This window comes from Cupressus sempervirens, chromosome 9, assembly GCF_028749045.1.
Source record: "Cupressus sempervirens isolate cs-2001-9-10 chromosome 9, ASM2874904v1, whole genome shotgun sequence".
In the NCBI taxonomy this organism is placed as follows: domain Eukaryota; kingdom Viridiplantae; phylum Streptophyta; class Pinopsida; order Cupressales; family Cupressaceae; genus Cupressus; species Cupressus sempervirens.
Window position 1 is genome coordinate 236,741,514 of NC_143126.1, and position 11,672 is coordinate 236,753,185.

Sequence of the window (11,672 nt, forward strand, 5' to 3'; positions counted from 1 at the left end):
TTTTCAATAATTTTTTGGTGGCTGTATGATATATGTTGACCGAACTTCTTGATGCAGTAATGTTTGTTTTCAGAATCATTGCTATTCATTGCTGGCTTATGGCAAGTTTGTCGGGCTCCTTTTCATGACGTTAATCCATGTCTTTCCTTTCCCTTGGATCTCTGAAACTTGGACAACATCATGTTATGTTTAGTTGTTCATTACCCACTGCAATATGACTCCACTGTATACTTCCAGCAACCCATGTATTGATAGCAAATACTTAGACTTGTCGCATTCTTAACAGGACCAACAGTTTGTTCTTAATTTCATTGCCAAAGAACTTGCTGCTTATAATGTTCAATGTCTATTATTGACTTCCATAGAAAAAATTGTTATTTAGTATTCTATTCTTTGTTTATACAAGTGATTACTTCACCAATAGCTACCAATATTGTTAGCCATATATTGCTGATTATGTCTTATCATTTTCTTCTAATTTATTTGTGTATGCTGATTTTGGAAGTGACTTAGATTAATAAGCTTTCTCTTTGTCTCGTTAGTAACTTTCTTATTGTTATCCTCTCTTCTTCGCTGCTACTTAGTTCCATACTTGCCACTTGATCATTACTGCTGCTCTATATATCTCTGTTCATATATCTTAGTGCTTTTGTCATCAATGATAAAACTTCCAATAATCTTATCGTTCTTTGACATCAACAACAAATTTCCATTAATCTCCCCCTTTGTCATTGGTGGCAATCTCTCAAATATATGATCTTGATTACGCAAGGCTCCCTCTTAGTTCGCTGGTCCCCCTTACTCCAATCTCTCCCCCTTTGTCATCAATGGCAAAGGGTCATCAGGGCTAGAAACTAGCTCCCCCTGAACTTATGCTTCACACAAAATTTTTAGTGGATAGATGAGAGTGATAATATTCCCAATTTCCCCCTTAGGTACTCAAAAGTTTCCTTTGGAAGGGTTTTTTTGAAGATATCAGCAATTTTCTCCGTTGGGTTGATCTATTCCAACTTGACTTGTTTAGTCTTGGAGCCAAACTCATTGGATGTATTGGAGCCAAACTTTGAATTAGAATGCATTATCATATTTCTGCCCTATTGCTTTGGTAGTGAAAACTAGGCAAAGAAATACAATGCTGGCCTTCTTGACATTCAAATAACATGTTTATCATCTTAGACCCTTTGTAGTACTTACTGGCCAGTGAAATTTTATGTTAAAAAACACAGTTCAGCTTAAAAGTGAGATCTAAGCCATCCCCATTCGAAACTTTAAAGTATAAAAAATATTGTTCAGTACTTGAGAAGCAGTCTCTAGTATTTCTCTCATGTCTTGTTTACACTGCCTCTGATTGTCTTGGCTAGAAGTCTATGTTGTTTAGACATTCACATTATGTTGTTATTTTCCTTCATGCAACTCAATGTTCCCTTGTCTCATTTTCTTGTAAGTTGTAAACAAAATCTGACTATCATTGAGATTAGAGTATTGATTCTATCGATAATCCAATTTTAATGATAAGTGCACAATCTCTAAAAAAAAGGAGGCAAAAAATGGTAGATGTCAAAACCTAATTAATGGTAGTAAATTGCAATCATGGCAATGCACTCCTGTGTTCTTTAATTGGGTAAATCTTGAGTGAGTTTTTAGGTTCCCTTCAATATGATCTGAGGTATTGTTATTCGATATTCTTAAAACCTACAAACTTGGGCCATGTTCAATTACACCCCTTAATTGAGAACTTAGGCTACTAATTTTTTCACTATCACTATATCATTTATCAATGATAAAATCTCATGCTATCTATATCCAAGATTCAAATGTGATTATTAGAAATTTAAAACCTCTCCCAAAGTTTGAACTAGAATAGGGTAGAAGATGTCAAACATTGTATTATGCAATTTATGAACTACACTGAATCATGATGATGCTCAAGGGCAATGATCATAAATTCATTTTTAGTTGTCAACTTACTATAATATTAAGAACCTACTGGAGGATGCAATTTTGTACTCAATTTGTAATCAAATCAATTAAATTAAATAGAAACACTCATTGGATAAGCAATTTTTTAAAATCTTGAGCTTTTGCCAAGCTGAATATTCCAACTATGGTACAACACAACCATGCCACACACTGCTGGAGTTATGGGCTAGCTTATCATAGTAGTAGGATATTATCCTGGGATACATTCCCATATGTGTCCTCCAATAGTAGCATTGCAATGCTTTGGACCATTGTAGTAAAGTTGTAAACCCTTATTGCAGTTAGCTGAAGTAGATGAAAAGAAAGCAAATAATAGTGTTAAAGGAGTGTCAAACTACTAGCAAGATGCATGTTGCCAAGATGTGAGAACATTTTGTAAAGTGAACTAAGCCCATGTTAGCATTCCTCTATTGGTTCAATTTTAGTTTAAGATAAACTCTTGTTTGCTATTGCTGATATATTTTACTTTTTATGAGTGCATCTATCACAGAGACTTGATGGAGTTAGAGCATTGATGTATTTGGAAGATATCAATCTGCTGACAGTGAAACAATCACATTTCATTTTTAGTCTACTTCATGTTTGATTATTTAACACTATAGAGAATTCTTTATATGCATTTATTTTCTATAATATTATGTATTGCAGTCCTAGCTTGTCAAAGCTCTATTTTTTATAGCAACTATTCATGTGCATGTCAATTTACCAAAACCAAAGAGAAGAGCATTGCATACAGTTTGCATTGTCTTGTGCCCAGGGTATTAATATTGGATTATTATTTTCTTCTTCCACCAAATATTATGGAATATGATAATCTTATGATATCTGTGTGTAAATTTGATAGGGGACTTGGAAAGACTATACAAACAATTGCATTCCTCACAGCTCTGCTATGAAAGAAACTTGAATCTGATGATTTTATTCGTGGTGGCTCTGATGGGAAGAAGAACTAGAAGCTTATTGAAAATAAAAGATTAGTATTGATTATTTGTCCCACATTTGTCATTCGTAATTGGGAAAATGAGTTTCAAGAATGGGGAACATTCAATATTGCTATATATCATGGTCCAAATAGAGACCTTGTTCTCGAAAAATTAGAAATCACTGGCACTAAGATAGTCCTAACAAGTTGCGATACATTCTGTATTCATGGTGATAGCCTATGTGAAGTGCAGTGGGAAGTTGTAATTGTTTATAAGGCTCATCGTTTGAAGAATGGAAAATATCAGCTCTACAAGGCCTGTAAAAGAGTACAAACTAAGAAATGCTATGGGCTTATTGGGACAATTATACAAAACAAGATTATGGACTTATTTAATGTTTTTTATTGGACTACTCCTGGATGCTTGGGCTCTCATGAACACTTTTGGGAATTCTATGATGAGCCTCTCAAATAAGGACAACACATAAGTGCACCTGAACATTTTATACAAATTGCAAAGGAGCATAAACAACATCTCCTACGTGTTCTACAGAAATACCTGCTGAGGAGGACAAAGGGAGAAACAATTGGGCATCTTATGAGGGGACAGGAAGATAATGTTGTTTTTTGTGCTATGAGTCCCTGGGCATCTTATGAGGGGAAAGGAAGATAATATTGTCTTTTGTGCTATGAGTCCCTTACAAAGGCATGCTTACAAGAGACTGTTGGAGAGTCCAGATTTTAAGAGTCTTATCTCAAAGGACTTACCTTGCAACTATGGAAGCGAACTCGAGCTGAGTATTTTCATTAGATAGTTCCTAATGGTATAATCTAGTCTTATCTTCATCAAAATAATCTAGATGGCTCTAATTCATGTCCTTTTTACCTTGTACTTCCTTGTCTGGTAAAACGGCAGTAGGTACAGCTGAGATTTGCCTTCTAAAATTATATTCTTGCACTGGCATCAAAGTACATGAAAATTTATTCTACATGGATTTTCTTTGCAGGTTAGTAACCATTGTTGGAATATTTATTGCATTCAGTAGTTTGCCCCTAGAGCCAAACGCCCACCTATCACCCCCTGAATGTTCAAAAAATTTACTACAGGTAGGTGAGTTTTTAAATTTAGAAATGAGGGGGAAAACATTTTGCAAGTAAGACAAAAGGAATGTTTTGATTCATTCATTCGAGAGACAAGAAGAGAGAAATTGAAGTTGAAGAGTTTAGAAGTTGTAGAGAAGGAAGAAGAAAGAAGTTGATCAGCAGATCTGGTCATTAGAGTGTAGAGACAAGGAAGTTCATTCCGTGCCTACAGTTGCACATTTTTCTTCTTTGGTCATTTTGTAAGTTTATTATTTTGTTAAGTTTGTCCTATGTAGCAGTGTTTTCTCTAGGCACTATTGTATGCAGTCATTAGAGCTGCAAGTTTAAAGTTTATGAAGTTGTTCAAGTTTTACCAATTTAGGGTTATTTTAGGGTTTTTTGGTTGAAGCCAAATGCTCCCAGATTTTGTAATAGTTTCAATAAAAGTTAAATAGCAAGCAAGTAAGCACACATGAATCCATTGTCTTTTTTCTATAAATTCCATTTGTGAATTTTATTGTTGAGTATATTTAAGATTTGGGTTCTCTAGTTTTAATAGTGGAAAAGTTCACGTTGGAAGTCTGTCACTTAGTTTGGTCTTTAATTGTGGTTTAGCTTTATAGTCATTACCGAGTTCACTCAGTGTCTTCTTCTACCAAGTTCTGCCCACCTATGGCTACCGAGTTCACTTGGCATCCACACTACAAAGCTCACTTGGTATCCAGTGTCTACCGTGTTGTTCTTCATCTATCGAGTTCACTTGGTACACATCTACCACTCGGTTTATTAAAGCACCGAGCCAATTTTTTGGCACTTGGTAATAGTTCTTGTTGAGCACTATTTAGGGTTGTGAATTTAATTTTTAATATTTGTCACATGCTATCAGAGCTTTGAGGCCCCACATCCATAGTGAGTTAGGGAAAAGTTTTTTCTAGTATATTTATCATGGCAGGAGATGCAGGAAAGATATGGTAGTAGCCACCACCCTCCAATGGAAAAAATTATGATGCATGGCCAAAAAGATGAAAACTATTATGGTTTTAAATGATTTGTGGGAGTTTGTAGTTAATGGGTTCAATGATGTGATAGACCCAACTCAGTATGTTTCTCTCACAAATGCACAAAAGAATCAGTTGAAAGAGTCAAGGAGAAAGGATGCTAAGGCATTAAGTTTAATTGAGGCAGCCATGACAAAGACAATATTCCACCAGATTGTAGAAAAAAATTATGCAAAGAAAGCATGGGATATCCTTGAGACGAACTTCAAGGCGACTGATAAAGTCCACATAGTAAAGCTGTAGAATATAAGGAGGGAGTTTGAGAACCTTTAGATGAAAGCAAATGAATCAATTGCATATTTTAGTTCAAGAACGTCTAATGTAATTAACCAACTGAAGTCAAATGGAGAAGACTATCAAGAGCACAGGATAGTGGAAAAGATATGGAGGAGTTTACCTCATAAATATGACAATTTGGTCATGACCATAAAAGAGGCAAAAGACCTCACTATTTTGACAATGGATGAGTTAATGGGTACTCTTCAAACCCATGAGCATAGGATCAATAGATCTACATCTTCTTCCTCCCAAGAGCAAGAATTCAAGGCTTAGTCAAATCCAAGAGGAAGGGGGAGAGGAAGAAATGGCTCAAGCAAAAACTCTAGAGGTAGAGGCCGAGGTAATGGAGGACAAAGGAATGCTGTAGTAGAAAGCTCAAGAAGAGCAGATAGAGCAAGTAGCTCACAAAATACTTCAAGAGGAGGTAAGAAAAACCACAACTCAAATAAGAGTAAAGTAGAATGCTACTACTGTCATAAATATGGGCATTATGTAAGTGAATGTTGGAAGAAGCACAATGATCAGTTAGGACAAGAAAATGTGGATGATGTGAACATGGGAAGTGGAAACAATGCCACTACCTTCATCATGTGTAATGTTGGTGAAGAAGGAAGCCCTGAGGTTTGGTACATCGACAGTGGATGTAGCAACCACATGAGTGGTAATGAAACCTTGTTTTTATTCATTGACAAGAGTTTCAAATCTGAGAGTAAAATGGGTAACAATGGAACCCTACCAGTAGTGGGCAAAGGATCTATTATGGTCCGCACCAAGAAAGGTGAGAAGAAGGAAATAAAAAATGTGTATTTTGCCCCTGTTATGAAGCACAATTTGATGATCATTCATCAACTCATTCAAAATGGATACAAAGTGCTAATGGAGAATGACATGTGTGTCATTCAAGAAAAGGATGCAAGCAAGAACTTACTTGCAGTAGTTCAAATGACAAAAAATAGAATGTTTCCCTTGACAATAGAGACATGTTTCTCATCTCAAGTCGGTTTTGCACCTCCTACACAATCAGCTCTAAGGATTGTGATAGAAGACCCCTCACAGCTATGGCACCTCAGGTATGATCATCTTGCCTATGCTGGTTTAAATTTATTGTCAAATAAAAGAATGGTAGAAGGTTTGCCATGAATAGGAAATTCATGTGACAAGTGTGAGGCTTGTATTTTGGGTAAGCAACATAGGCTTCCCTTTAATTCTAAAAATTCTATGAGGGCTAGATATCCATTAGAGTTAGTGCATACTGACCTAGTCGGTCCTATGCAAGTTACTTCCATTGGGGGGAGTACTTATTTCATGACATTCATTGATATTTCAGTCATAGGACATGGGTGTATTTCTTAAAGAATAAATTTGAAGCATTTGATAAATTTGTAGAATGTAAAGCCCAGGTTGAAAGAGAATGTGGACACTATATCAAAGTCCTAAGATTAGATAGAGGACGGGTGTATACCTCCAATTCTTTTGTAAATTTTTGCAAGAAACATGGTATAAAGAAAAAGCTCACAGCTAGCTATACACCATAGCAGAATGGAGTGACTAAAAGAAACAACATGACCATTGTTGAAATGGCAAGAAGCATGATGAAAGAGAAAGGTCTTCCAACTAAATTTTTGGGAGAGGCTATGGCAACAACAATTTACCTAATTAATAGGTGTCCTACAAAGGCAATCTGTGATAGAATTTCAATGGAAGCATGGTCATGAGAAAAATGGACAATTGAACACCTAAGGGTGTTTGGATGTGTTGCATATACACATGTGCCTAAAGAGAAAAGGAAAAAATTGGATGACAAAGGTGTGAAGTGCATCTTCATAGGGTACAGCTCAGAATCAAAGGCATATAGATTGTATGACCCATTGAACAACAAGATGACTCTTTCAAGAGATGTGGAATTTTTTAAAAATTAGTCTTGGTATGGTTCAATTGATGAGTTACTAAGCACATCAAGTAAAGCGCCAATTATGAGTGAAGAAGATGTTGATGAACAACAAGGAGGAGTAGATATAAGGAAAGGCAAGAAGCTTCAGTCATTGTTGAGCTCCTCTAGGCATGACCGGGTGTCAGAGCTGAGTAATAGTGAAGATCGAGCTTGTCAGCAAAGTAGTAGTAGCAGTAAAGATTCTGATCCCACATTCTCCTCCCTATTACCAAGAAAGACCAAAAGTCTTAGGGAGATATACCAAGATGAAAGGTATGAAGATTATGATGAGAGTGTTAATTTTGCATTATTTTCTCATAGTGATCCAATATATTTTGAAGAAGTTGTTAACGAGAAGAAATGTTGTAAGGCCATGGATGAGGAAATAGATGCTATAGAAAGAAATGAGACATGGGAGCTAACTGAATTGCCTTCCAAGAAGCAAGTGATTGGAGTTAAATGGGTCTACAAGACCAAATGCAATGCTGAAGGCAAGATTGAAAGGCATAAGGCAAGGCTGGTAGTCAAGGGCTACAAATACCAGTATGGCAGAGATTATGATGACACATATGCTCTAGTTGCAAGAATGGAAACTATGCGTACTATGATAGAAATTGCAGCTCAGCACAAATGGAAGGTATACCAAATGGATGTGAACTCTACCTTGCTAAATAGTGTATTGAAGGAAGAAGTATATGTGGAGCAGACACCTAGTTATGAAGTTTTAGGTGAAGAGAATAAAGTATATATATTGAAGAGAGCTCTCTATGGGCACAAGCAAGCTCCACAGGCATGGTATAGTAGGATTGACTCATATTGATGAGAAATGGATTTAGCAAAAGCAATGGTGAGCCTACTCTCTACATCAAGGAATCAAATATAAATGTGTTGATTGTTGTTTTGTATGTAGATCATTTGATTTTTACTTGTAATGACAAGACTCTAATTGGTGAGTTCAAAGAGGCCATGAAAAATGAATTTGAGATGATAGACCTTAGTCTCTTGAAGTACTTTCTAGGCATAGAAGTCAAAAAAATGCATGATAGAATCTTCATCTCTTAAGAAGAATATGTAAGATAGATCTTGGAGAGATTTAAAATGCAGAACAGTAAGGGAGTCCCAACACCAACATCAATAGGTCTAAAGTTTAGCAAGGAAGACGCTAGCAAGAGAGTGGATCCAACACTATACAAGAGTATGGTTAGAAGTTTAATGTATTTGACTACAACTCGGCCAGACTTGATGCATGCAATAAAGTTGATTTCCAGATTTATGGAAACACAAAAGGATCCCCATTGGCAAGTGAGAAAGAGGATCCTAAGGTACGCGAATGGTACCGAGGGATTTGAAATTTTGTATACTACAACAAAGGAATTTAAGTTGATATGTTATACTGATAGTGATTGGGTTGGAAGTTTACATGATAGGAAGAGCACTTCTAGATACATGTTTCATATGGGATCAGGTGCAATTTCATAGGCATCCAAGAAGCAACCTATTGTTGCTCAATCTATAGTAGAGGTTGAGTATATAACAGAAAATGCAGCAACATGTCAAGCTATTTGGTTAAGAAGGGTCTTGACAGATTTGAATGAAAGACAAGAGGATGGAACCACAATTTATTGTGACAAAATCTCATCTATTGCATTGTCCAAGAATCTAGTCTTCCATGGGAGAAGCAAACATATACAGATCAGATATCACTTCATCAAAGAGTTGGTGGAGAATGGGGATATCAAAATGGAATTTTGTAAGTCTAAGCAGCAGCTAGCAGACATTTTCACAAAGCCATTAGGCATTAGAAGTTTTGTACACCTAAGAGAGTGTCTTGGTGTAGTTGATGTGGATCAGTAGTGATCTTTTTTTGTTTGGCTCAGAACAAAGGTGGAGTGTTGGAATATTTAGTGCATTTAGTCATTTTCCCCTAGAGCCAAACGCCCACCTACCACCCCTAAACGATTAGAAAATTTATTATGAGTAGGTGAGTTTTCAAATTTAGAAATGAGGGGGAAAACATTTTTCAAGTAAGACAAAATGAATGTTTTGATTCATTCATTCAAGAGATAGGGAGAAAGAAGTTGAAGTTGAAGAGCTTAGAAGTTACATAGAAGGAAGAAGAAAGAAGTTGATCAACAGATCCAGTCATCAGAGTGTAGAGACAAGGAAGTTCATTTCGTGCCTACAATTGCATGTGTTTCTTCTCTGTTCATTATGTAAGTTTATTATTTTTTTGAGTTCATCCTGTGTAGTAGTGTTTGCTCCCAGCACCATTTTATGCAGCCATTAGAGCTGCAAGTTTAAAGTTTCTGAAGTTGTTCAAGTTTTACCAGTTTAGGGTTATTTTAGGGTTTTTAGCCAAATGTTTCCAAATTTTGTAATAGTTTCAATCAATGTTAAATAGCCAGCAAGTAGGCGCATGTGAATCCATTGTCTTTCTTCTATAAATTTCATTTGTGAAGTTTATTGTTGAACATATTTAAGCTTTGGGTTCTCTGGTTTTAATAGTGGAAAAGTTCACGTTGGAAGTCTGTCACTCGGTTTGGTCTTTAATTGTGGTTTAACTTTATAGTCATTACCGAGTTAACTCGGTGTCTTCTTCTACTGAGCTCCACCCACTTGTGGCTACTGAGTTCACTCGACATCCATAGTACCAAGCTCACTCGGTATCCAGTGTCTACTGAGTTCACTCGGTACATGTCTACCACTCGATTTATTAAAGTGTCAAGCAATATTTAGGGTTATGAATTTAATTTTGAATATTTCTCACAACCATTTGGAGTTAATCAAACAAAACCCAAAGGATGATCTAGAAAAAGAGAAAAAGGATGAACCATTAGCGGTGGTTGATTTGTATAAGGATGCTAAATTGATTCATGCTACTGCTCTAGATGAGATTTTCATGGACCTTAGTGATGCACAACATTGTCAAAAAATGTGGGCTTTAGAAAAGTTAATGACATCTTGGATTCTGGAGGGTAATAAAGTGTTGCTTTTTAGTTACTCTATTAGGTGATTGAGCTAGAGTTTGAGCTAATAGAATGGTTAATGCTTGCCATTTAATGTTAAGAGAGCAATTTCTACTTGAGTGAATTTGAAATAATATATTTTTTCTGATTGGTCATTTTAAAACTAATGGTATCATTGATAATTTGATAACCATTTTATTAGACAATGCAATCTATTTATTTTTTACATTTGTATATTTGTACATGATGTACAGGCACACTTCAAGATAGATACTTTTATACACATACAATAAAGTATTTAAAAAGAACTTTCACATAATCATTTATATCCGACTACTTAGGAAACATTATTTAAGCTCCTAGTTTTCAGTTCTATTACCAACCTTAGTTGGCATTTGAACCTTGTTTTAAGGTGTTTCTGAAAACAAGGTTTTATGCAATCCAGGTTGTGGTTCATCATGGAGATATTTTCATATGTGCAGTCCCAGCAATACTGTCTTTAATATATGGGTTGGGTGCAGGGTGGTTGATGATAGAGTCAGAGGTGTACATTGGGAAATGGTGAGTATTTTGCCATTTTTTCTATATCACATTGATTACATATTATCTTCAGATAGGTTATTTGTTCTATGGCTCTTCTAATGTGTCAATTCTTTTACTATCCTCTTTTGTCATGAATCTTGATGGCTCAATTGAGGGTCAAATGGAAAATCATCAAGTGCTCAATTGGTTTAGATTGCATATACACAATTATAATAGTGAAGTAAAATTTCACATTAAAAAAGTTAATATTGAATTTTCTTATAGATTTTTTATTTTGGTGAATTATAGACACCTCTAACTAGTTAAGAGAAAATGCACCCAACTCCAAAATTTAGTAATAACTCAAAACTTTATCATATCAACAAATTTGGAAGAAATAGATATACTCTAGTTGTTTAGACACTCTTGATACATAGGTTGACTTTTAGACATTTCTTTATCAAACAGTTTCAAGTAACAGACTGATGAACATTTTCTCAAAGATCCAAAGGTCCATAACTTGTACTAATGATTTCTCTGCTATATTTTTGTCTATTATAGGAGAGGAGAATGTCTTGAGATGATGAAGAGATTCATATTCTAGATGTTCCAATGTGTTTGTGCCTACTTATCTAGCAATTCTAGTCAATTCATGAATGAAGACCAACATGATCCAAACGGATACAATATGTCTTTATATTTGTTATGTAATTTTTATTTGGCACACGTACAAGGTTGATGATGAAACATGCCTCTTAAACTTGATTTTTAAACTATGGATCTTCTCTATAGAATTGGAGATGGTGGGAAAAGGCATGGTGCTCTTGTAGCCCTGGGCTCTAATCTAGTAATCGTGGAAGAAGCTATGATCGATATCAGTTATTCTTGGTGAGAAAATAAGGATAGGTATTGGTTGAAGGAACTATTCTTTA

At 35.5% G+C, this 11,672-nt stretch overlaps 1 pseudogene; it reads left to right on the forward strand.

Annotated features, from left to right (window-relative positions):
- Positions 1-10,265, forward strand: part of LOC149538367 (switch 2-like) — a 54,791-nt pseudogene extending 44,526 nt beyond the window's left edge.
- Positions 10,266-11,672: the final 1,407 nt, after the last annotated feature.